Consider the following 27789-nt stretch of genomic DNA (forward strand, 5'->3'; position numbering starts at 1 on the left):
TGGTTCAAAATGGTGAGGAAAAAAGTGATGAGTTTTTTCTTCCCCATCTAACAAACTACTTTTAAAAGACTTTCACAATTTGTAATGTTTTTCAAATCACAGATAAAGGTCACCTCCAGTTTTTCAGACTAGTTTAAGAAAACTCTACCACCTGGATGAGTTTAAAAACAAAGCAAAGACTTCAAACTTCGAATCAAGTCTTTTTTCTAGGCACCTAACTTTTTGTCAGATGTTTAAATTGACTGTCCCCAAAGAAAATCTTGAGGACTAGGAACATTTTTTTTTCAGAAACTTTTTCTTCAAAGCATATGTCTTGATTCCTTTTCAATAACTACTGTGATGGTAATTTGGATGTCTCAGAAAAAAATAGTTTTTTTAAAGTGTCTTCTTAATCATAACCATTAGCCTTCCATGTGTTAAGTAATATAAAACATAATCTCTGGAATACCCTATCAATCCCTTTTTGCTTGCCCAATAAATCCTATAATCCCTCTTCAAAGACCAACTCCATTCTATTTCCCCTTTCCATAACTACTAAGGTCCAAAATGATCTCAATTTCTTCTGAACTCTTTTAATGTTTATTGTTGGCATCACTTATTCGTTATTTGCTAATAACTCACATCTAGGTAGAATTAATATATAGAATTATGTAGCACTTTAAGCCTGGCAAAGTGTTTTACAAATAGTACATTTTATTTACACAGTCCTGGGAAGTAATTGCTATATTTTTCAGATGAGGAAACTGAGGTAGTTAGAAGTTAAAAGGCCATATCACTCGTGAATTCAGTTCTTTCTAATGCCAAATCCAGCATTTGACCCACTGTGAGACACAACTAACTTTTTACGTTGCAAATCATTTTGGCAATCCTGTGAGGTATGCATTCCAAAAGTGGTGATGGTAATTTTATAGATGAGTAAACTGAGGCTCAGAGATTCAAACATGCTTGCCCCTAGTCATAAAATTGCCAGGTCCCAGGAGACAGAATTATTAGTAATGATGACGCGGTAGTTTGTAGATTTAGACTTGTAAGGAAAACTTAAAAAAACAAAAAACAAACAAAAAACAAGAACTTCCTATCAATTAGAAATATCAAAATTAAAACAGTTTACTTCAGGAGATGATAGTGTTTCCTTTGCTGGAGTATTTTAATAAAAGACTAGATGGCCACTTTTCAGATATATCATACAATATTTTTCCTTTTTTCTATAAATGGTTTGATTTAAATAGCTTTTGAGTCCCTTGTTTCTGTGTACATCTGCCACTCTGGTAAGTACCAGCATTGAAATACAAACTTCCAGTTTGATATATTTTATCATCACATGGTTACCTCTTGAGATAGCATTCATTGTATCTTCTAGGATGAGTTAATGTTTATGAGCAGGTGTCTTATCTCCTCAACTATACTGTAAACTCCTGGAGAGCCAAGATTGTTTGCTTTATTTCTTTGTATCCATAAATTCATTCAGACAAAAAATATGTGCTGTTCCAAAAACCTTAGTATGGTTTTTAAGCCATTGAAGCTTAATATTATGCATGAAGCTTCATATATACATGGTGCCTGGATAAATCCTGAGAGTGAGAGGGGTGGTTTAAAAACTAGTAATACATAGTCTCTGTCCTCAAAAGCTTTATAAGAATATATGTGAGAAATGTCATGTACATAAATAACCAGAAATTATAATATAATAATATGAGAAGCAGGATGTGGCAGTGAATAGAAAGCTGGCCTTAGAGTTAGGAAGACCTAGATTCAAGCCTTCCCTCTGGGTATATAACATACGCACATGTAAATACACGTGTACATACACAAATATAGATACATATACATATAAATGCAGATACTATGGAGTCATAGAGTCCTTGGAATTCACTGTCTACTCCTCCCAGGCTCCCTCCTAAGTCATATAATTTCTCAGTGTCCCAGATTCTAAATTTTGGAGTAGGTGCTGAATTACATTAAAAGAAGGATTTTTTTTTTGTTTATTTGTTTTTAAATTTTTACATCATGTTTTCTAAAGCAACAAAATAACGGGTCCAGTAAACAAACAAAAAAATTCACCATAAATTCCATCCTGGGATCTATCATATCTATGAATATATTCATTCCTCAAATACATTTGATGGTCCACAAGTTTGGTGCTGTTTTATAGCAGTGGAAACCAGGAAAATTCCATGTATAATGATATTCTCTTTCCTTTTCAAACTTCACTAACATGTAAAAATATTTTGGAAGACAATGTTGTCTTCAGAGTCTTTGTGTGACTATTCTTAGGTTCTTGTTAGCACATTAGGGACATTTGTGGTCAGTGTGGCACCTATATTACAAAGTCTGCCCCACAAAACTTATCATTTTTAACAACTGTCAATTTCTATTTTATCTTCCTTTTCTCACTACAGTAAAATAATGTTGAAGATACTCAGAAATGTATCTTAAAATGACTTTTCAAACCCATTGAAATTGCCAAATGGAGCTGTTAAGAAAAGAGGAAATATATCTAGATGAGAGAAGAAATATCTTTGTAACCACTAGTACTGCATTATTATTGGCCTGCAAAATTTTTCTCCTTTTTTATACTGTAATAAAAAAGATGTATACTTTTGTAGCCTAAACAAATACAATTTTAATGCTGGGAATGATATTTTGTTTTTTAGTATATTTTTTATTCTATTTTTGGGTTCCTCTTTCTAAATGTCTAATAAGTTAGAAATGAAAGAGTCCAGGTTTATAGTCTCCAAATAAAATTTATGCCAATATATTATGTATACTTTCTTGAATAAAAGAGTTTCAGAGGTGATTAATATATTGAGCACAGAATGATATCATCAAAAAAAGTAACACTTTTAGCATTTTGGAAATGATTAGTTACCAATGGGTAGTCATTTTTAAGTCAGTTATCTATATATAGTTAGACTACCAACTTGTTAAAACAAAGATGAAAATTAATCCTAATCAGAAGGAAGACTTTAAGGGAAAGTGGAAAGGAACAAGCACTTATTAAGTACCTACTTTGTATTAAGCAATACATGTGCTAAGTAATTTACAACTATTGTCTCATTTGATCCTTTCAACTCTGTATTGTAGGTTCTCTTATTATTCCCATTTTACAGTTGAGGAAACTGAAGCAAACAGAAATGAATGACTTGCCCATGGACATATAGCTGGTATATATGTCTGAAGATGGATTTGAACTCAAGTCTTCCTGGCTCCAGGTCTGCCACACTATCTATTATACTACTTAGTTCAGAAGATTGGGTGTATAATTTAGGGAGTTCTAACCTAACTTTTTAAAGCAAACTATTGATATCTAAAACACTGAGAACAAATAAAAGAACAGATAATGACACAGTCATGACCTTAGGAAGTTTAAGACAAAACAGTCACCCCAATGAGGCAGGCAAAAGAACTTAATTCCTGACTCCTGCAGCAGGAACTAAAAAGCTCCTTCTCATTTTGGGAGGCATGGCCAGTAAGAATGACATTGATTTAGAATTTTAAAAATAATTTGGAAAATATTACAGAGTAGAAAGGCAAGTTATGAATTGTATTATGTAATAATACAGCCAGATATAATGAGGAAAATGCATGTTTATAGAAACCAGAACAATCTAATGCTAGAAAAAGAACAACCAAGAGACAGAAGGGAGAAAAACAACTGTAAAGCTTTGTAGAAAAAAACTATTTTCTTCCTAAATGACAGCTACCCCATTTAGACTTTAACATCAAAGTCCCTGATGTGTTGTATGAGCAAGTAGAAAAGCACTATAGAAAACAAGAGTAGGAAGAACTAGAGGAGGATAAAATAATACAGAGAGGGGATCTATTCAGGTTGTTCTACCATTGTGATGGGGATGGCTAAATTCTTAAGATGTATGACAGAGGGGAGAATGTACAGGGAAAAATGTACAGACTTGATTATTACCATTAAAAATAACTGAAAATTTTAGAAATATCTATTTTTATACTTATTAGAAAGTATTATGGATATACATACACACATTTTATAAACATAAAATGTTTGTGGATTTGACTATAATTTCAAGATATATACACATACATTTATGCATATATACATACTTTTCTAGTACACAAAGATAGGAAAAGAAGCCAGAAGAGAAAAGAATACATAGCAGAGATCTATAAAGATGTTTCTACAAATTTTGATGCTGATAGAGTCAAGATATATGACAGGAGAGAAGATACCATAGGCTCAGGGGAAAAAATGTACAGGCTTAATTATTACCACCAAAGATGACTGAAAAAAATCTGAAAATAATATCTCATAGCTATGAATTCATAATGATAGGAAAATATTTATATATATACACATGCATATATATACATAAGATGCATAAATAATAAATACATAGTATAGAACTTTCTAATGTATATATAATCACACATATATGAAATATAAATAATATAAAATTCAAATAAAAATCAAGGATATTCTTGATGAAGGTATGATAAAAGAACAGACAAACTTTCACAAGCAATATTCAAGAGTCAACCACATATTTATACTTACATGATGAATTAAAATGTATACTTAACATAGATTACCATGTCCCCCTCTATAGGAAAGATAGGTATATTACCTTTGATCCATCTCCCAGGGTTTTCCAAGACCCTTAAGTGGATATGCAGGTATGTAGGCTTTCTGCCATTGTCTCTATTTTGTTCCCCAAATTGTAGGAGTGCATTCCACTTCCATTTAACCCATTACATAATAGTCAGATTAGCTTTTCCTCAAAAATACTTACTTCAAAGATATAATAACACAGTTACAAAGATACTTCCCAAAATGTGAAACATAACCCTTCCCACCGCCATATCCTGCTCCCCACTTTGTACTTGGAGAAGAAAGCAACAATTTGGTACCATGGTATGTTTGTATGAAGCAGAGAAAGAGCCAGAGAATAGTTAAGGACGGAAGAGTAGAGAGAAAATGGGAATGATGAGCAGGGAAAATTCAGGACAGTATGGAATGAAAGTTGACTCTAGCATGAAAGGCCATCACTTCATCTGAGACTAGAGTGACGATTAATAGTAGAAAATTTGAGTAATGTGCAATAAGGAGGTAAAAAGGAAGGCTCTCAGGAAATGGTCTTAATTTTCTTTTCAGTGATGTATGATGCAAGATTGTTGGCAGAGAGAGTGTAGAAAGGCATCCCTGTGTGGGGCTCTTGGAGTATAAAGTTATGAAATATGGGGTGGAAATCAATGGGTGGAAGGGAGTAGAATCTATGGGTGGAAGGGAGTAGAATGATTGTGTTCTTTCATGGAGGAACTCGTTGAGATTATATAACATATATTTGTAATAAACAGAGCAAGTTAGCATGTTTTTCTGATTTTTTCCAAATTCATTCAGCTACCCATGAATAGGAGCAAAGGCAATAAAAATGGTGAGAGTAATCCAAGGCTGGGTTTGACAAGGCATGCTTAATGATAGGACAAAGGGAAAAGCAATTAGTTGGTATAAGGTCATGTAAAATTGAATTGGTTCATTGAGGAGTTGGAATAGTTCAAGAAGGAGAGGATAGTTTGTGGAGGGATTATAAAAAAGAATTGAAGGTTGAAGGTAATATAGGTCAAGGCAAGGAGGACTAACAAGATTAGGAGTCATAAGGAAATATGGAATAATAAAAAATTATGATCAGATAAAGGAATTTTGGAGTTCATAAATATCAAAGCAGAAGACTTGTGGGTAATTTGAAAATCAGAGGTATGACCACTTATGTGACTCCTTCTATAAACAAATAAGGACAGGCAAAAGAGGGAGAGAGATTTAAAGAAAGACAAAGACAGCCCCTTCCTTCAAGGAACATACATTCTAATGGAAGGGAAAATGTATAAATAAATACTTGCATAGATGAAATAATCTGAGGAGAATAGAGGAAGGTAATTTGAGAGATCTTAGCAGTTTAGAGGGCCCAGGAAAGGCCTCTTATAGAAGATGGGCCTTGAGTTGAGTCTTAAAGCCAAAAAAACCAAATGGAACGGGGGAAAGGTACAGAACCACTAGTGCCAACCCACAGAAATGGTAGACAGACTGTCATTTTCAAGAAATCACAAGAAGGCCATACTCAGTGAGTATGTGGATGAGAATGAAGTGTCCAAGATGTTTGGGGCATATGCGGATCTAGATGTCCAAGAAACCATTGACTATGTGTAGTTAAGAGAAAAAGATAAAGTTTAATAATGTAGATCTTGGAATTTAAGCAGAGAAGATAACTGAACTTATGAGAGCTGATGAGATAGCCACAGCAGAGAGTTTGAAGGTCAAAGTGAAATAATAAACTTTATTGATTATGGAAGTTTTATGGTTAGGTCTATGCTTGAAGAATATCACTTTTTAAGCTATCTACAGGATAAGTATTAAAGAGGAGAGACTTAAGGGAGAGAGACCAATTAGGAAGCTATTGTAAAAGTCCAGGCAAGAGGTAGCATACAGATTTCTGATGTTGTATCTCCTTTATAATTCTTTGTTTAGGGGGCAGCTGGGTAACTCAGTGAATTGAGAGCCAGGCCTAGAGTCAAGAGGTCCTAGGTTCAAATCTGGCCTCAGACACTTCCCAGCTGTGTGACCCTGGGCAAGTCACTTAACCCCCATTGTCTAGCCCTTACCACTCTTCTGCCTTGGAGCCAATACACAGTATTGACTCCAAGACGGAAGGTAAGGATTTTTATTAAAAAAATTCTTTATTTATAATACACTATATGGCCTCAGCATGTCTATAACATACAACTCCACTACTCCTTAAGGAGACCTGTAATTTTTATTATTTTTTTAGAAAACATGATTTTTCATGTTTCATCACCATATGGCTTCAACAGAAAAATACTAATCCCAAAATATAAACCTGTGTTTCAGGAAGGAAATTCAAGTCATAAGAATATCTGCATAATTTCTCAGATATTTCCATCTTTTTTTTGTCCTCCCATTCAAGGCTGAGCTTCACGTATTGTAAGGTTGTTTTTTGGGGGGGGGTTTGAGTGGGGATTGTTTTTTGTCTTTCTTATATCACTGGTGCTTAGTGTAGTGTCTGACTATAATAAGCACTTAAGAGCTTTTGGACTTGTCAATTTATTGTCCTCCTTCAGTACCTGTGAAAATTAATTGCACAAAAAGATCTACTTTATGCATTGTCTATCAATCTTATGTCATCACAGCCTAGTTGGAAAAGAAGGAGGTATTTCATACACTTATTTAGAGGCTGGAAAGTAGTGAAGTGGATAGAGAATAAGTGCTGAGTTCGAAACCACTGTAAGTAACTTATGAGCTATATGACTGTGTACAAATCATTTAACTTGTCTGCTTCACTTTCCTCAGCTTACAGATGAGGGATATTAGTACTTGTTTCCTAGTGATTCTGAACCCTTAGCTATAGTCTTTAAATGTCTACTCCTTTAGGGATAACTCAACAGAAGCCTTCAAAAAAACTACTATAGATTAACCCATTCTTCCACTGGGGCTCTTGGGAAAGTTTTAAACTTTCTTTTATCCTAAACCCTTTCCTTTCTCATTCTTTCCATCTTTTAGCTCCCATTAATACTCTCTCCTAATGGCACTACTAAGCTCCTAAAACCAACTGAGTGGTAATAGTGGGAAACATGGAATATCCCTTACTCCTCACTGTCACTTCTAGTTTATCTTTCTTCTTCAGCAAACTTTGCTCCTTTTAGAGTCAACATACCTAAATTTGTCATCCAATAAAAATCCTGGCAGCTATTATCTATTTATCTAAATGATATACTCCTTTTCTCAGTGAGTTAGGTGTCTGTTTCAAATTCTATAGACAAACTCTTGCCTCATATTAGGGAATTTCAATAATATATTGACAATCCTTAAATTCTCTAACTTTAATTTACAATTCAAGGTTGCAATTCACACTTTCAGAAAAAAATATAAAATTTCCTGAAATTACAGATCCATTATCACATTGAAATAAGGTCTTTTTTTTAATTAATTATTAAAATAAGTTTTATTTCACACTGGCTACAAGCTAGTACTTATTCACAAAGGTTTAAAAAAAGTTTTAAAAATTGTTTAAAAGAATGTGGCAAGTGTGAAGCCATGTATGCTGGGAATGTACAGGTTGAATGTTAGATTTAGAAAGTGATTTAGAGATCCTTGTTGATTTGCCCTCATTTTACAGGGGAAGGAATTGTGGCCAAGAAAGGTCAAGATCATATAACCAATTATTGGGAGAGCTAAGAAAATTGCTTGTTTACCCAATTTATTAGGTCAGTATTTGGGGGGTGTTTTTTTTTATGGTACAACAGCTGCCTCTCAAATGAGTCACGAAAGGAGGGTCTTCACACATCTTTTTCTCTTCTCTTATCAAGATAACTATATTTAGGAACTAAAGATATGCTTAAGATTTATTTTCTAAGATGCAATTTGTTGATTACAGCCTGTCCTCAGTATTCCAAAATACCAAGATCTTTCCTTTTATGACATGCATTATAGAGCTACAAAGTGTGTCTAAAATGTCCAAGAAGCTATTTTTTCCATCAGCATTTTCTCTGACCAAATGCCGGGGGAATAATAATTCTATAAAAGGAATAGATATCCAATGAGAGAAAAGTAAATTAAGTAGAGCACTAATGTTGCCATATTCCTTTGGGTTAAGTAATATTGCTTGATGTTCCTTGGCTAAAGAGCTTTTAGAATATCAGAAATATGGTTTATTTCCTAGCTATATTCAATTGTTGCAATTCATTCAGTAACCTAATCCCAAATCATTATCTTGTACATGTCCTTGTTGAAGAATTCAATTGTGTGCTAAATTATGCAGAAAACATACCTCCCACAATGACATCAACTTAAAAACCTGAGCATCTCTTGTTATCTAAATACGTGACTCATCATGCATTGCCATAACATTATGCTTCATGGATAGAACATAGTTATAAAACTAATTACAAAGCCTGGTTCTTCTTTTCATTGCCACACTCTGACTTGATGTTAGAGTCTTTGGTTCTTTTCTCCTTTTTCTCCTACCCACTAAAAAAGTAAAATTTTCATGTTTCTGTAATATATAGGTAATACATATATGTATATATATATATTATATGTGTATATATGGATCACATGAAACAATTGTTTTCTTGAAATTTCACTTAATAATGTTATAAGTGCATAAATGACTCATTCTGCAACTCTCTTTCATAGATGATACCTTGGCTTCTCCTATCCCATAAAAGCCTTTTAATTTTATGGCTATTACTAAATATTAATTTTTAGTATTGTCATTCAAACCCTACATGTGGAAGCTTCTTTGTCTTCTCATCCACTTCTCTAAATACTTAAGTCCTGAGACCCAAGGCTTAATTTATTTTAGTTTTGCAATATTTTACTGCCCATGATCAAGCCATCACACATCCTCTGCACCATCTGTTGTGGCACATCCTCCCTATAGCTGTTTCCATCTAGGAGGGAATGTATCCAAATGAGAATTCTTTGTTTCCTTGAAAAATTCATTATCCTGGCTTATACATGGAGGCCTGGGAGTTAGTGTTCATTTGATGGAGATACTATGATCACATTTTAACAGTTAGTTGTTAGTGTCCAGTGGCATTTGTTGGAAAACAGGAAATTCACTGGTATAATTATGATTGTTTCATCTATTTAAAAAATTTCCAAAAATAAATCATTTAAATGCTGAAGAATTTTAATTATTTTTTTCTCCTTTGGACAGAATGATATGTAGGAATCAGTTCTAATTCTTAGGAATATCTTAAATTATTTATTTACAATGACAAAGGTCAAACAAATGGTTTAGACATTATAGGCAAAATTGTGTTTGTTAGGGGCATCTAGATGTACTTTTAATTGCGTGACCCTGGGCAAGTCATTCAGTCCCCATTATCTATCCTTACTACTCTTCTTTCTACTTTATAACCAATACATAGTATTGATTCTGTTGTTGTTTTTTAACATTTATTAATATTTATTTTTTAGGAAAGTTAACATGGTTACATTATTCATGCTTTTACTTTCCCCTTTACCACCCCCCACCTACCCCTCCATGGCCAATGCGCATTTCCACTAGTTTTAACATGTGTCATTGATCAAGATCTATTTCCAAATTGTTGATAGTTGTATTGGTGTGATAATTTAGAGTCTATATCCCCATCATTGTCTGTCTCAACCCATGTGTTCAAGCAGTTGCTTTTCTTCTGTGTTTCCACTCCTGCAGTACTTCCTCTGAATGTGGGTAGCATTCTTTTCCATAAATCCCTCAGAATTGTCCTGGGTCATTGCATTGTTGCAAGTACAGAAGTCCAATACATTCTATTTTACCACACTATATCAGTCTCTGTGTACAATGTTCTTCTGGCTTTGCTCCTTTCGCTCTGCATCAGTTCCTGGAGGTCTTTCCAGTTCACATGGAATTCCTCCAGTTTATTATTCCTTTGAGCATAATAGTATTCCATCACCAGCGTATACCACAATTTGTTCAGCCATTCCCCAATTGAAGGACATACCCTCATTTTCCAATTTTTTGCCACCACAGAAAACACGGCTATAAATATTTTCGAACAAGTCTGTTTATCTATGATCTCTTTGGGGTACAAACCCAACAATGGTATGGCTGGATCAAAGGACAGGTATTGTTTTATAGCCCTTTGAGCATAGCTCCAAATTGCCAGCCATAATGGTTAGATCAGTTCACAACTCCACCAGCAATGCATTAATCTCCCAATTTTGCGACATCCCCTCCAACATTCATTATTCTCCCCTTCTTTCATTTTAGCCAATCTGCTAGGTGTGAGTTGATACCTCAGAGATGTTTTGATTTGCATTTCTCTAATTATTAGAGATTTAGAACACTTTTTCATGTGCTTATTGATAGCTTTGATTTCTTTATTTGAAAATTGTCTCTTCATGTCTCTTGCCATTTATCAATTGGGAAATGGCTTGATTTTTTATACAAGTGATTTAACTGCTTGTATATTTGAGTAATTAGACCTCTGTCAGAGTTTTTTGTTATAAAGATTTTTTCCCAATTTGTTGTTTCCCTTCTGATTTTGACTACATTGTTTTTGTTTGTACAAAAGCTTTATAGTTTAATATAATCAAAATCAATTATTTTACATTTTGTAATTTTCTCTAACTCTTGCTTGGTTTTAAAATATTTCCTTTCCCAGAGATCTGACAGGTATACTATTCTATGTTCACTTAACTTATTTATAGTTTCCCTCTTTATATTCAAGTCATTCACCCATTCTGAAATTATCTTGGTGTAGGGTTTGAGATGTTGATCTAAACCTAATCTCTCCCATATTGTTTTCCAAATTTCCCAACAGTTTTTCTCAAATAGTGGATTTTTGTCCCAAAAGTTGGGCTCTTTGGGTTTATCACGCACTGTCTTGCTGATGTCACTTACCCCAAGTCTATTCCACTGATCCTCCCTTCTGTCTCTTAGCCAGTACCATACTGTTTTGATGACCGCTGCTTTCTAGTATAGTTTAATATCTGGTACTGCTAGGCCCCCTTCCTTCCCATTTTTTTCATTATTTCCCTTGATATTCTTGATTTTGTTATTCCAAATGAACTTTGTTATAGTTTTTCCTAATTCAGTAAAAAAGTTTTTTGGTAGTTTGATAGGTATGGTGCTAAATAGGTAAATTAATTTGGATAGAACCATCATTTTTATTATGTTAGCTCATCCTACCCATGAGCAATCAATGGCTTTCCAATTGTTTAGATCTAGTTTTAATTGTTTGGAAAGTGTTTTGTAGTTGTTTTCGTATAATAGCTGTGTTTGTTTTGTTAGATAGATTCCCAAGTATTTTATATTGTCTAGGGTGATTTTGAATGGTGTTTCTCTTTCTTCCTCTTGCTGCTGTGATGTGTTGGAAATATATAGAAATGCTGATGATTTACGTGCATTTATTTTGTATCCTACAGCTTTGCTAAAGTTGTTGATTATTTCTACTAGCTTCTTAGTTGATTCTCTAGGACTTTTTAAGTAGATCATCATATCATCTGCAAAGAGTAATAGCTTAATCTCCTCATTGCCTATTTTGATACCTTCAATTTCTTTTTCCTCTCTAATTGCTACTGCTAGTGTTTCTAGTACAATGTTAAATAATAGAGGTGATAATGGGCATCGTTGTTTTATTCCTGATCTTATTGGGAAGGCTTCTAATTTATTCCCATTGCATATGATGCTTGTTGATGGTTTTAGGTATATACTGCTTATTATTTTTAGGAAAAGTCCTTCTATTCCTATACTTTTCAGTGTTTTCAATAGGAATGGATGCTGTATTTTGTCAAAGGCTTTTCCAGCATCTATTGAGATAACCATGTGATTTTTGTTTGTTAGACTGTTTTTATGGTCAATTATGTGGATGGTTTTCCTAATGTTGAACCATCCTTGAATTCGTGGTATAAATCCTACCTGATCATAGTGATGATGCTCGTGATCACTTGCTGGAGTCTCTTTGCTAGTATTCTATTTAAGATTTTTGCATCTATGTTCATTAGGGAGATTGGTCTGTAGTTTTCTTTCTCTGTTTCTGATCTCCCTGGCTTTGGAATCAGTACCATATTTTGTGTCATAAAAGGAATTTGGTAGGACTCCTTCTTTTCTTATTTTATCAAATAATTTGTATAGTATTGGGATTAGTTGCTCTTTGAATGTCTGATAGAATTCACTTGTAAATCCATCAGATCCTGAGGATTTTTTCATAGGGAGTTCTTTGATGGCTTGTTCAATTTCTTTTTCTGATATGGGATTATTTAGGTATTCTAATTCTTCTGCTGTTAATCAAGGCAATTTATATTTTTGTAAAAATTCATCCATATCTCCTAGGTTGCTATACTTATTGCCATATAATTGGGCAAAATAGTTTTTAATGATTGCCTTAATTTCCCCTTCATTAGAGGTGAGGTCTCCCTTTTCATCTTTGATACTGTCAATTTGGTTTTCTTCTTTTCTTTTTTTATTAGATTGACCAGTACTTTGTCTATTTTGTCTGTTTTATTCAAAATACTAGCTTCTAGTCTTATTTATTAATTCAATAGTTCTTTTACTTTCTATTTTTAATTTCTCCCTTGATTTTTAGTATTTTTAATTTAGTTTTCATCTGGGGATTTTTCATTTGCTCACTTTCTACTTTTTTAAGTTGCATACCCAATTCATTAATCTCTGCCCACCCTAATTTGTTAATATATGCACTCAAGGATATAAATTTCCCCCTGAGTACTGCCTTGGCCTCATCCCACAGAGTTTGGTAGGATGTCTCATCATTGTCATTTTCTTCAATGAAATTGTTGATTGCTTCTATGATTTCTTCTTTGACAAATTGGTTTTGGAGAATCATATTATTTAATTTCCAATTAGTTTTTGATTTTCCTGTCCAGGTGCCCTTACTAATTATTATTTTTATTGCATTATGATCTGAGAAGGTTACATTTATTATTTCTGCTCTTTTGCATTTGTTTGCAATGTTTCTATGCCCTATTACATGGTCAATCTTTGTGAATGTACCATGTGCAGCTGAAACGAAGGTGTATTCCTTTTTGTCCCTATTTATTTTTCTCCACATATCTATTAAATCTAATTTTTCTAGGACTTCATTCACCTCTCTTACCTCTTTCTTATTTATTTTTCGGTTTGATTTATCTAGATCTGAAGGAGGAATATTTAGATCTCCCACTAGTATGGTTTTACTATCTATTTCCTTCTTGAGCTCTGCTAGTTTCTCCTTTACAAATTTGGATACTATGCCATTTGGTGCATACATATTAAGCATCATTATTTCCTCATTGTCTATATTGCCTTTTATCAGGATGTAATTATCTTCCTTGTCTTTTAAATCATATCTATTTTTACTTTGGCTTTGTCAGAAATCATAATAGCCACTCCTGCCTTCTTTTTCTCATTTGAAGCCCAAAAGATATTGCTCAAGCCCTTTACTTTAAATTTGTGTATGTCTACCCTCCTCATATGTCTTTCTTGTAGATAACATATGGTAGGATTTTGGTTTCTAATGCACTCTGCTATTTGCTTCCCTTTTATGAGCGAGTTCATCCCATTCACATTCAGAGTTATAATTATCCGTTGTGTATTCCCCAACATTTTGGTATCCTCTCCTATTTCTACCCTTTCTTCTTACGCTATTTCCTTTTAAACCAGTGGTTTGCTTTAAGCCAGTAACCCTTGTCTCCTCCCTTCGTTTACTTCCCTTTCTATTTCTTCCTTTATTATTCTCCTCTTTGTATTTTTAAGGCTTAATTAATTCCCTCCCCCTTCTTCTCCCCTCCCTTTTTTGACCTCCCCACTCCCCTGTTTCCCTTGATTTATCCCTTCTGACTTTCTCATAGGGTTAGGCTTTTATATCCCAATGGATATAGCTACTCTTCCCTCTCAGTGTTAATTACCCTGAGAGTAAGGTTTAAATATAACCTCTTAATGCTCTCTTCCTCTCCTTCTTATAATAGTATTCATCCCTTCCCCTTCCTATGCCCTCTTTGTGTGTAATAGAGTATCTTATTTTTCTTATTCATTCAAGGTTCTCTTGCTGTCCTCTACTGTTCACCCCTTTCTTTTCCCCCCATATCCTCTTAGACCATTTAATATTCCAGCCTCTCCCTATGAATAATTCTACTAATTACTATTATAGTGAATACTATAATAGTGAATAGTGTCCACTACAGAGAATTATACATAACATTTCTCTGTATAGGAATACAATATAAATAGATCTTATTGAAGCCCTTAAAGAGGCAAATTTAAAAAATAAGAGTTTTCTTTCTTTCCCCTCTGTGTCTTATTTATGTTTTCATGTTTCTCTTGATTTTTGTGGTTGGATATTGAACTTTCCATTTAGTTCTGGTCTTTTCTGTGCAAATACTTAGAAATCTTCTATCTTGTTGAATGCCAAAACTTTCCCCTGGAAGTACATAATCAGTTTTGATGGGTAGGTGATCCTTGGTTGTAGACCCAGTTCTCTTGCCTTTCTGAATATCATATTCCAAGCCTTGCGATCTTTTAGCATGGAGGCTGCCAGATCCTGTGTGATCCTGATTGGTGCTCCTTGATATCTGAATTGTCTCTTTCTGGCTTCTTATAAAATTTTTTCTTTACTTGGAAGCTGTTGAATTTGGCTATTATATTCCTGGGGGTTGTCTTTTCAGGGTCTAGTGTAGAGGGTGATCTATGGATCCTTTCAATGTCTATATTGCCCTCTTGTTGTAGAACTTCAGAGCAGTTTTGCTGAATAATTTCTTTTAGTATGGAGTCCAAATTTCTATTAATTTCTGCTTTTTCAGGAAGATCAATGATTCTCAGATTATCTCTTCTAGACCTGTTTTCTTGATCTGTCAGTTTCTCATTGAGATATTTCATGTTTCCTTCTATTTTATCAGTCTTTTGACTTTGTTTTATTTGTTCTTGCTGTCTTGAGAGATCATTGACTTCTACTTGCCCAATTCTTGCCTTTAGAGACTGGTTTTCTGCTGTAAGCTTTTGATTTTCATTTTTGATTTGGTCTGTCCTGTTTTCCAGCTGCTTGATTTTGGTCTCCAATTTTCTTATCAATTCTTTTGATTTGGGGCCATCTTTTCTTAATTGCCAAATTCTAGACTTTAGAGACTGGTTTTTGGCTATAATCTTTTGGTTTTCCTTTTCAATCTGGTCATTTCTGGTCGTCGATTTACTTGCCTCACTTTCCAATTGTGAAATTCTGCCTTTTAAACTGTTATTTTCTTGCCAGATCTCTCCCATCTTTCTCATAATCTCAGATTTGAACTCTTCAAGACCTTGTGACCCATTTTCATTTTGGGGGGAAGGTTTGGATATGGTTACTTGTTTGTTCTCCTCTGCTGTTTGCTCTGTTGTCTGGATTTTTTCTGTGTAAAAATTGTCCAGTGTTAAAGGTTTCTTCTTGATCTTTCTCTTCTGGGGTTCCTGAGTCTGGCTTGCCATTGTTAGCCCAGCACCCTCACAGCTTTATACTCGTGCCCAGGGTCTGTCTGTGCTCTTTAGGCTCCTAAGATCTCAGGTCTAGTTGTTCTCAGGGTCAAGCCTTCTAGTGGTCCTGTTGCTTGTTCTTCTGCCTGAAGCTCCTTTAGCAGCCTCAGGGTACTGCTTCCACAGTCATTCACCTCTCTGCACTGGGTCCCCACTCAATGTCCACACCTGCTCTCAGGATCCTTGTCCACGCCTACAGTTAGGATCCTCGGCCACTCCTGCTCTCAGGGTCTGTGTTCAAAGTTGGCGCATTCTTCAGTTTCTTGGGGTCTTAAGTCTCTCTGCTCTCAGGAACAGGCCAGGTACATGCCAAGGACTTAATGGGTGCCCCAAACTTGCTCTAAGTCTTGTGCGCTGGCTTTGGCACTGTAGGTGTTGTGTGTGGGGGAGGGGGTTCCTCAGCTTGTGTTTTAATGAGGTAAGAGCTGTTTCACCCCTTCATAGCATGGAAATGCCCCAATTCCATATACTTTCAGTGCTGTGCCCTGTTGTGAGGTCCCTTCATTCATCTGGATTTGTTTTTATGTCTTCTTGAGGAGTCCTATATGCACAGGTTAGGAGAGGTCAAGCAGCTGCTTTTTGCTCTGCCACCATCTTAACCCAGAAGCCCATAGTATTGATTCTGACAGAAGGTAAGAGTTTTTTTAATAAAATGTTTTTTAAGTTTGTTAAGAATTCCATTGCTGCTGTGAGTAAGAATTTTTAAGCACCTATTATGAGAAACGCATTATGTTAATAAAAATACTAATTTATCATAGCATAAGTTTAGAACCAGAAGAGATCTTAGAATCACATTCAACTCCCTTATTTTTGTAGATGAGAAGAAAATTGAGTCCCAGAGAAATGAAAGGATTTTTTGAGAGTCCCATAAATAGCGAATGGCAGGATCTGAACTCAAACCCAGGTCTTCTGACTGTGTTGTTTACATTATAAAAAGGCCACTCTGTCAATAGACATCTGAGCTTTATAGAGAATCAGACATTTTGTCACCAGGGAAAATCCTAATTCTTGTCTGTGGGATTCTTCAGCATTGTAATCCAACTATTATTATTCATTAAATCTTGGTTCTATTTGTCAAGCCATTTGGCCATCTGATCTTTGAGAATTTTAAGCTCATAATGCATAGAGAATCACCTTAACAGTATCACCATGCCTGGATGCCTGGATGCTTGGATAAAATACCTATTTCTTCTTTCTTTTCCAAACTATCACCTACTCTAAATCATAAGGATGTTTCCTTAGCCAGTAGTTTATTTGCATGTGATTTTTGTAATAAGGTAACAGATCATCAAATGTATGAAAAAAAGAAGAAATTCATATAGTATAAAAGAAAATATTTTAGTCCATAGTTGATTAATTAGTTTCTTATCTGAGTCCTTAATTCTACAATAATCCTTTCTAGTTCCTCAAAGGAGCATCCTACTATCTTTCATTATGACTCATGTCATATTGACTTAAAGTATAGCCTTCTAAAAAATAGAAAGATGGTCAAATTCAGTTTCTTTGGTGCCTAATTATCACATTCAATTACACAATAAGCTTTTATTAAACATCTACTTTGTGATTAACATATAGCAAACCAATCAATAAGCATTGAATAAATACTGATTATATACCAGGCACTGTGCTAAGTGCTGACTTTTACAAAAAGATCCATGATGAATGCTTTGAGTGACTGGTGGTGGTGATGTTAATGATACCATTATGAAATTAGGAAACAATAATAGGAAAAGGTTCTTCAATCATTATTAACTTTTGTGAGCAGAAGCACAATGATTATTATTACATGTGGTATAGATAAACAACAATTCTGGAATTTTACTACTGTCATTTACAATTAGCCTACATATCTTTGAAGTACAATAATTAAGTGTGAACTTTTTTTTCTATCTAGAAAGAAATCCTTCTATGATTTAATTAGTATGAAGTAGATATATCCTAATGAGCTACTTTAGATACAGATAATCTAAATAGTTTGAATCAAATTCAAAGTGGTTGTGAATTCAGCTCTTCTAGAGTTCAAACCCAATTCTCTATACACTCATCCACCCTACCTCTTAAATGTTTATATAGCCTGAAAATCAAAAGGAGTTCTTAGGCTGAACTCTCAACATTGTGGTGAGGAAATAGATTTATAGCCAGGAAATGCTTTGTAAAGGTAAGTGATTCTTTTTAATTTAGAATAGCATTAGTCTTATTGATTTGCAAAATAAATCTGCTTCTGAGTACAAAGAAAATAGAAGGATTAGTGTTTTCTTTTCAAATCTCATTTGGATATGTTCCTGATAACTTTATTTGCTCATTCAATTCAATAAACATTTATTAAGCTCCTATTATATTCCCATCATAGTGCAAAGCACTAGGAATACAAAAAGAGGTAAATGACAGTCCTGCCTTCAAGGAATTTACAATCTAATGTGGGAAGAGACTTCATGGAAACCAAGCAAGCTATAAAAGTATAAACAGGGAATAATTAGGAGAGAAAGCACTGGAATTAAGAGGGGTTAGGGAAAAATTTTTGAACAAGATGGAATTTTATTGAATTTTAGTAGATAAGGGAAAACCTTCCAGGCTTCAGAGGCAGTGAGAGAAAATGCCCAGAGCCAAAAAGAGGAGATCTTTGTTTGGAGAATTGTCCTGGCATAAGAGTAGGACATGGATTTTGTGAACTTTTGATATTAAAAATATGATTGTGAACTCTAGATATTAAAATATAAAAAATAGTCGTTACTGTTTAAGGATTAATTGTAATGAAGTAGAATTCAGCTCTTAAGGATTATGTCACATCCCTGCTAAATTCCAGAGATTGAGGCTTAAGATTTCAATTGAAGAACCAATAGCCATTTCTGATAAGACTAGTCCAATTAGATCCAAACAAAGCCAAACGAAGATATACTGACAAGATTTTTTTTAAACCCTAATATCTTTTTTTTTATATATATCCTTCTATATTAATTTTATTTGTTATAGGGCTAGGCAATGGGGGTTAAGGGACTTGCCCAGGGTCACACAGCTAGGAAGTGTCTGAGGCCAGATTTGAACCTAGGACTTCCCATCTCTAGGCCTGGCTCTCAATCCACTGAGCCATCTAGCTGCCCCCAGTGACAAGATTTTTTAATAAAGGGACCTCCTTTAAAGGTGTGGCAAACTGAATATGCGTAGATAAGAAAACAAGTCAACTTAGATATCTAGGCCAGAGGTTCATTCAAAAAGTACAGACAAAATTCATGACTCTGCAGACCATCCATATAGATAAGAATCTTAGACCAGTGCTACATAAAACAAAGCATTTTGTAACTTACAATCAGACCTTGTTTCTTTAGCAGAGACTTATTTTTTCTGCTTATTTTCTCACTGTGCTCTATCTTTTTTAAAAAGTTGAATTGCTATGATATTTTATGCAAAGCTTTATGATTTTAACAGAAAATGAATTATTATTTTCAGCAAATTGGTGTCAAAAGTGGGATACAATACTGGGAGAATCTGCCATAATGCAGGATTTGGTGTAAGAATGGAAAGTTAGAAGGAGACTGGATTATGATGATTTGGAATGCCAAACAAAGCAATTTGTATTTGCTCCTGGAGGTAACAGGAAGCCACTAAAATTTATTGAGAAGATATGCACTTTAGAAAATTAACTTTAGTGGATGAATAGAGTATGGATTGGAGTGGAGAGAGGAATGAGGTAGGCACACTCATCAAGGAACTATTATAATAATCAAGACATGAGGTAATGAAGGCCTGCACCATGATGATGGCCGTATGAGAGAAGAAAAGGCGGTGCATAGGAGGGATATTGTAAACGTGAAATAATTAGGCAGCTTGGATTTAAGGAGTGAGAGATAGTAAGGAATCCAAGATTACTCAGAGGTTGTGAGCCAGTAGTCCTGGGAGGATGCTGTCACTCTCTTCACTATTAAGAAAGATATGAGGGAGAAAATGAGTTCTGTTTTGGACATATTAAGTTTAAGATATACTTTTCCTCATTAATTTTGTTGGCTTTTCATTGGTATTGAGAAGTAGTGTTGAATCAGGAAAATGTGAGTTCAAATCCTGTCTCTAAGATTAGCTATTAGACTTATTAGCAAGTCATTGAACCTTAGCTTTGTAGTCTATAAAAAGGAAATATTTGATTTAATGCTCTGTATCTCAATGATATAAAAGGAGATTTTTTTAAAAAATAGACTTTCATAGAATCATAGATTTAAGGTTTTTTAATATTATCTAGTCCAAAGTTCTTATTTAATACATGAGGAAACTCAGACTCAGACTTGAAAAATGGTTGACTCAAGGGCACACTGGCAGTTGAGTAGCAGTTGAAGAACAAATTAACAGGAATAGAAGCAAACAACAGCACAAATATAAAGTAGAAATTTTATAAATACAAAACTGAATTACCTTTTCAAATCAATGTTTATATGGAGAATTTTTTGCTGCCAGTTCTTGCTAGTTCTCAAGTGCTCCAATTTTCCTATTTTGTAAGAACTTAGAAAGCTACCACCTTCTCAGTTCCTACTTTGGGGCTACTTATGTGTCTGATCAATAGACCCCAGTTTCTCAATCATGATAGGGACAGACACTTTAAGCTGGGGTGATGTTAGATTTACTTGCAATCAGATTTGCTTGTCATCTAGTTATTAAGGATAGCAACCTTCTGCTCCTGGATCTCTCCTTATCTCCATACCTGCAATACTCTAAAAAATATACACAGTTCAAACCTACATGCTTGCAGTGTTAGATTTTCTTTTTATAATCTTGTATTTCTCTGACACTCAGTCACTGTATTAAGACTATAATTTTATCATGCAACCTCTGCCATCTTACTGTCAATTTTAACTCAAGATTTCACCATAGACATTCTCATCTGTATGTGAAATGGCATGGTTATCTTTCTTCTCTCTAATTTCTTATTGAGAAAAATTGATAGAGTTTTGAAATTCTCTTACATATAGTTAGATTGAGAAGTTATTGTTTTATTTTAAATTAGGATACATCTCAAAATATTTCTGATATCCTCTGAGCTATTTAAATTTATAGCATGTACCCTGTTGCATTGGTTATCATAACTTCTCTACATGCTAAAAATAGTAAGTCCTTTACACCCTATTCAGCTGGATGAATGGACAAATCTCCCCAACCAGTTACTGTTCCTAAATCATTTATGTCAACTAATATATCCAATTATCAAAAAAAATTATCAACTTTTATTTAAGGTCTCTGGAAAAGGAAATGGCAAACAACTTCAATATCTTTGCCAAAAAAAACTTCAAATGGGGTCACAAAGTTGGAAATGACTGAAAGCAACCAAACAATCTCAGGTGAATAGTGTATATTTGTTAGGCTCCTTTATGAATCCTGGTTTAATTTGTGAAGATACTGCTCATATTTCTCACTTGTTCCCTCTCTATTCAAGGATAAAAGAAGTAGCCAGTGTTAAAAACTAAAGGGAGTTTTACATTTACATTATGTTTGCTCAAGGTGATTGATACTTTGCCCTTCCTTCAGGCACTACTTAATTTGAAGTATTATCTTCCTTCTCTCTGGAAATAAGCTAAGATAGGAGGGGAAAAAGCAGTGAAGAGAGAACCTGCAAAGCCTGAATCTTATGGTAGCAGGTTGGCTCATTAGGTGTTGTTTTGCCTTTTGAATCTTAGAATCCCAAAGGAATTTATGACTTCTCTGCATTTCAAATAATATTGTTCTGTCTCTGTATAGAGAATGGCCAAATTATCTTAAAACATTAAGTTCCAGTGAACAAAATGCCATGCCCTCAGAGATGCAATTTTTATAATGTCACATGCTAAAGGACACACCAAAAAAGCTGAGAATTAGGCCATATTAATCTTTCTAACCATTATTTGGCTTACCAAATTTTCATTTTTTGTGAAAAATCATTTAAAAAATCTGTAATTCTTTAACTCAATTAGTCAAACTAGAGCATTAAATTAATGAAGCCAAGAATATGATTTTTTTTCCTCTGTGAATCTTTGAGTCATGAATTTCTACAGTCTCTGTAGAATTGAAATTGAGGGTCACCCAAAGAGCAATAGAGGTACCTGGTAGAAATAAACAGACTGTAACATATAGCAAACAGGGAAATACAAATTCAATACAAAGATCGCCATCCCAGAAATGTTTAAACAAAATAGATGGGATGGTGTCATGTTGAAATAAAGTAATAACTACAACACAACAAAATCTATCCATGTCCACCTACTCCATTAGTATCCTTTTCATATAAGAAGTATTGAAAGTTATATTGATTCAGTGTGCCATTGTTCCCAGTCCTGCTGGTCAATCAGTGCTGAGGGGAACATATCATTTAATCAGTAGCTTTGTATTCACTGAGATTTGTTATATAGTTAAGTCACATATCCCTAACTGTGTGGAAATTGTCACCTATGACCCACGTGATCCAACCCACTTTGCTGATGTGGACCCATCCAACTTCTGCTATCAAAAAAAGCTAGCCCACCTTGAGACCTTGTTGATCCTCAGTGACCTACTACAAAGCAGTAAACTACCTTGATATACTTTTTTTTTTTAATTTTAAACCCTTAACTTCTGTGTATTGACTTATAGGTGGAAGATTGGCAAGGGTAGGCAATGGGGGTCAAGTGACTTGCCCAGGGTCACACAGCTAGGAAGTGTCTGAGGTCAGATTTGAACCTAGGACCTCCTGTTTCCAGGCCTGGCTCTCAATCCACTGAGCTACCCAGCTGCCCCCCCTTGATATACTTTTAATAAACTCCTTTTAATTCTCTTTTTCTTGAATTTTGCCTCTGAAATCAGGGTATAAGCCCAAAGAAAGAATTTTCCTTTTAACAGGAGAACTGGAGGAAGACCCTCAAAATTTTGGGTTGACTCTTTGTTGTGAATTTCATAGAAGAAATGCACTCGTCCTGTAGAACTCACAGCAGATGAGTTATGAAATGCACACATAGGTAATGAAATTGCTATATTGATAATTTGTTGGCACATGAGAGCAATGGGGAATTAAAGGATAGATTGGATCCAGTGCTAGGCATTGAGTATACAAATAAAAGAGACACACACACACACACACACACACACACACAGACAGACAGAGACAGACAGAGGCAGACAGATACAGAGAGAGAGACAGAGAGAGTCTTTTCCCTTCTAATGGGGGAAGATGGAATACAAAGGAAAGTTGTAAAAGGAGCTCAGGGTTGGCCACAAGCATATGGCAGAATAGTTTGGAGTTCATGGCTTAGAAGTGTGCTTGATACTTGATGGCAAGCAAAATAAGGCACATGTTCTTCCTATTTCATATTCTTTTTTCTTCCTAATTAAATATATACCTTTCTACCATTTACTATTGCACTGATCAACTCACTTTATCTGTTCAGGCTTCATTTCTTTTTCTTTCAAATGAAGAAATTGGATTCCAAGTTGTCTAAGCATTTTTCTTATTCTAAAAGTCTTTAATATTAATATTAAAGAGAATTATTGATAGTTTAATGATTTTGCAATAATGCAGTTGGTAATTCCTCTAAAACTTAGTCAAAAAAAGTTCTCTGGCAAAGCAAGTCAATAAATATTTATCAAATACTTTCTATGTGTGAGCAGCATGCTAAGCCCTGGGGACACCATTACAAGCAAAAGAAAAGACAACTTCTGCCCTTAAAGAGCATCCATTCTAATGGTGGAACATAATGGAAAAGAGAGCTGGAAAGCAATAGGGGTAGGAAGGACACATATAGAGGCATGGTGGGGAAGTATGCAGAGTCAAAAGCACAGCTGAAAAAATTAATAAATGTTGGCTGGTCTGGGAGCTTTTTCAAAATGGAGGTGACAGGAGGACCTCTTTAACAGTAGAAGGGTGGTACATAAGATTTTTCAGCAAGAGATGGCAGCTAAAAAATAATGCTGAAATCTGGAGAGTTAGTTATCATCATGTGGTTACTATCCTGGTGCTTTGTTTCCAAAGTTAACTACGATAATTTTCAAATGACAGATTCCTAGTCTGTGTTTAGAGAGTAAATTATAATCATCTTGGATTTAGTATTTAGAATACTTTATTATAGTCTGGTATTTTGGAAAATTGGTCATGTAATACAGAAACCCTCTATTAAGCAGAATATTTCACTTGTCACAATATTCCTATTGATTAGGAACAATGTTGGTTGGTAAATAGAGTATTTAACTTGGAGTCAATAGAGACCTGATTTCAAATTCTACTACTAGCTATTTCATAGTTGTTCCAGCATTTAACAAAGTCCCTGGCACATAGTAAGTACTTGATAAATGTGTATTGATTGATTTAAAGGAACTTTAGAAAGCATTTAGCTTAATCTCCTCATTTTATAATTCATGAAATTATTTGGACAAAGACAAACAGGTAATTAGAAGTCAGGGATTGGAACTCAGGTCTTCTACCAAAATCAATGTTCACTTCATGACATCTATGAATTATGTGATTCTAGACTAGTCTCTTGATCTTTCTGAGCCTCAGGTTATCTCAGTGGTAAAATGGAATTACTAATAATACCTATATTACCAATCTTATGCAATAGCTATGAGGCTAAAATCAGTAATGGCTTATAAAATACTTCACAAACTATAAAGGATGACAAATGTTATCATGCTGAACTTAGCAAAAAGCTTACTTACTAAATGCAAAATTATCAGGATACTGGTGATTTTGGTCAGGTTCATATAAATATCAATAAATATTTATTAAACACCTACTATGTGCCAAGATCCCTAGTAAGTTCTGGAGATACCAAAAGAGCAAACGATATCAAGCTATGGAAGCATAGTTTGGAGCTGGTGACTTAGAAGTGAGGTAGATGCTTGATTGTAGACAAGAGAAGATTAATGTTTTCCCAGATCTCAAAGTGCTTTTAGTCTAAAGGGGGAAACAATATGCAACCAAATATATACAAAACAAGGAAATAATGAACAGAAGGATGGTACTAGAATTAAGAAGGGTTAGGGAAGGCTTCCTATAGATGGTGGGATTTTATTTGGGATTTAAAGGAAGCCAAAGAGTTCAGTAGGCAGAAATGAGGAGGAAGAGAAACCCAGGCATGGTGGAGAGTTATAGAGAATGCTCAAAGACAAAAGACTTGGCTTGATCCTGAAACAGCAATGAAACTAATGTGACTGGATCAAAGAATATGCTGCCAGGAGTAATGTGTAAGAAGGCCAGAGTTTCAGTGTGTATTTGGTGGGGAGGGGACGGTTAGGTTATAGTCTTTGAATGCCAAGCAGAGTATTTGGGATTTGATCCTGAAGGCAATAAGGAGTTTATTGAGTAGGGCAATGACATGGTAGATGAATTACTTTAACTTTGCAAATAATTTAATCATTGCTATTCATGGTTCATTTAATCACGGAGCTCAAGAAACTCAAATGATAGAAAATAGATTCTAGAAATGTTTAAAATAAAGAACAAAGATCCTTAAATAAAGAAGCATAAAGTTGGTACTATATTGGTTTGTGTTATGAAAAGTAATTTTTTCTTTCTTCTCCTTTTTTCTTTATTAGAAATCAACAGTGTTCTTTTCTATCACCACAGCATTTATCAACAATATTCCCATTTTATTGTATATAGGCGATTCAATAGCCAGTCAACTTTGGCTTGCTAAAGAAAGGCTTGCTTTTGACTCTGTGCTCCTGTAATCTCTAATTATCTTTCAAAGGACTATACCCTTACAGTAATCAGAGGTCTGCTAGAACATCTTTTGCAAAACATTCATTAAAAAGACATCATTGATTATCCTGATTGCTATAGAAACTGCACATAGAAGTCTAAACTAAGGTGACAATTTGGTAGACTTTATAAGCCAGAAAGTGAAAAAGGAAAGTGCACTGTTATAACCAGTGCCATTTCTCAATAATGCATAGTGGCCAGATAAGGGGCCTTGATTTTCTGTCCTAAGTAGATTGTAGCAGAAATTACATGGTTGGGATCATAAGATTCTGAGCTGGAAAAGGACCTTAATCAAACTTAATTTTAGCAAGATCTAGTATATTTAGTATATTGCCTGGCACATACTAAGTGCTTAATATTTGTTTATAGTGTGCTGATTTTTATAGATATGAATCTGAGGCCAAGAGATATAAAACGACTTCCTTGAGGTCATTTAGGCTGTTAGTAGCAGAACCTACAATCCTTTAGCTATACATATTGCACCCTTTGTGGTACATGATCCTGGCTATAGTGTATTTACTACCCTAAAAGGCATTTATTGGTTAGGATTACATAATAAGACTTATTTTTAATAAGCAAATAATATACTTATATAAATATTCATTCATTATTTAGACAAAATATTTAGGAAAGAAAGGTGTGGTAATGAGCGTTTAAGTACTTCCTTTCTGCAAGGAACTAGGACAATGATAGTGAATCTAGAGATGGAATGATGGCCTCTGTCCCCACTCCACCCCCCAGACTGAGTGCCATGCCCCAGAAAATGCTCCCATTGGGCTGATGGGCAGAGGGGCAGGTGGTGTGAAAAAGGTCATCAGGTGTGGTGGAGAGGGGGAGGGGAGCAGCCCTGCCCGAGTCCCTTTCCCTTTCTTGTAATGAACATGGGGTGGAGGAGGTTGACCAAGTGCTCACAGAGAGCTCTCTGCTTGCCATCTTTGGCACCCGTGCCATAGGTTCACCATCAATGAACTAGGCTATATGCTTTACAAATATTATCCTAGTAGATCCTCATAATTGTCCAGCAAGGTAGGGGCTCCTTTATCCATTTTACAGTTGAGAAAACTGAGGTAAACAAAGACTAAGTAACTTGCTCAGCAACACAGGGCTAATAAGTGTCTGAGGCTGATTTGGATCTCAGAAATTCCTGTTTCCAGGCCCAGAACTCACTTTTTACTCTGCCACCTATATGTCTCAAGAAAGAACTAATTTAATTGCACTATTGGGAAAAATTAAAACAGATCTAAGTTTAGAATTACATGTAGAGAGAACAGCTAGGAACTCAATGGATTGAAAGCCAGGCCTTGAGGCAGGAGGTACTGGATTTATATCTGACCTCAGAAACTTCCTAGCAATGTGACCCTGGGCAAGTCACCTAATCCGCATTGCCTAGCCCCTAGCACTCTTCTGCCTTAGAACCAACACACAGTATTGTTTCTAAGACAGAAGGTAAGGGTTAAAAAACGCATATAGAAAATACAAAAGAAACATTTCCAATATGCTTCTTCAAAGATTTAAAATAGAACTTTAGTTCAATTTGGAAAAGCATCTAAAATTGATATCACCTCTCTGAAATTCACCCACATGAAACCTAAATGGAAAAATCCCCTGAGGACAGGTTAGTCTGCCCATGAACTAGCTGCCTCTGATAGCTGGGAACCTTAGATCTTTACCAGAAAATAGAAGTTCATGCCAAGTGAAAAAATCTGGAGGCAAAAAATGCCCATAAGAAAGCAATTAATTCCTGAAAGGAATGATGGACTGGAGGAATTCCATATGAACTGGAATGTCCTCCAGGAATTGATGCAGAGTGAAAGGAGCAGAACCAGAAAAACATTGTACACAGAGACTGATATACTGTGGTATAATCCAATGTAAAGAACTTCTCTACTAGCAGCAATGCTAGTATCCAGGACAACTATGAGGAACCTATGAGAAAGAACACTATCCACATCCAGAGAAAGAACTGTGTGAGTAGAAACACAGAAGAAAAACATATGATTGATCATGTTGTTCTATGGGTATATGATTGGGGTTTTGTCATTAAAAGATCACTCTACTGCAAATAAGAATAACATGGAAATGTCAGCTCCAAGAGTGGGGAGGAAAGAGGCAAGGGAA

The sequence above is a fragment of the Gracilinanus agilis genome, chromosome 1 (assembly GCF_016433145.1).
Source record: "Gracilinanus agilis isolate LMUSP501 chromosome 1, AgileGrace, whole genome shotgun sequence".
In the NCBI taxonomy this organism is placed as follows: Eukaryota; Metazoa; Chordata; class Mammalia; order Didelphimorphia; family Didelphidae; genus Gracilinanus; species Gracilinanus agilis.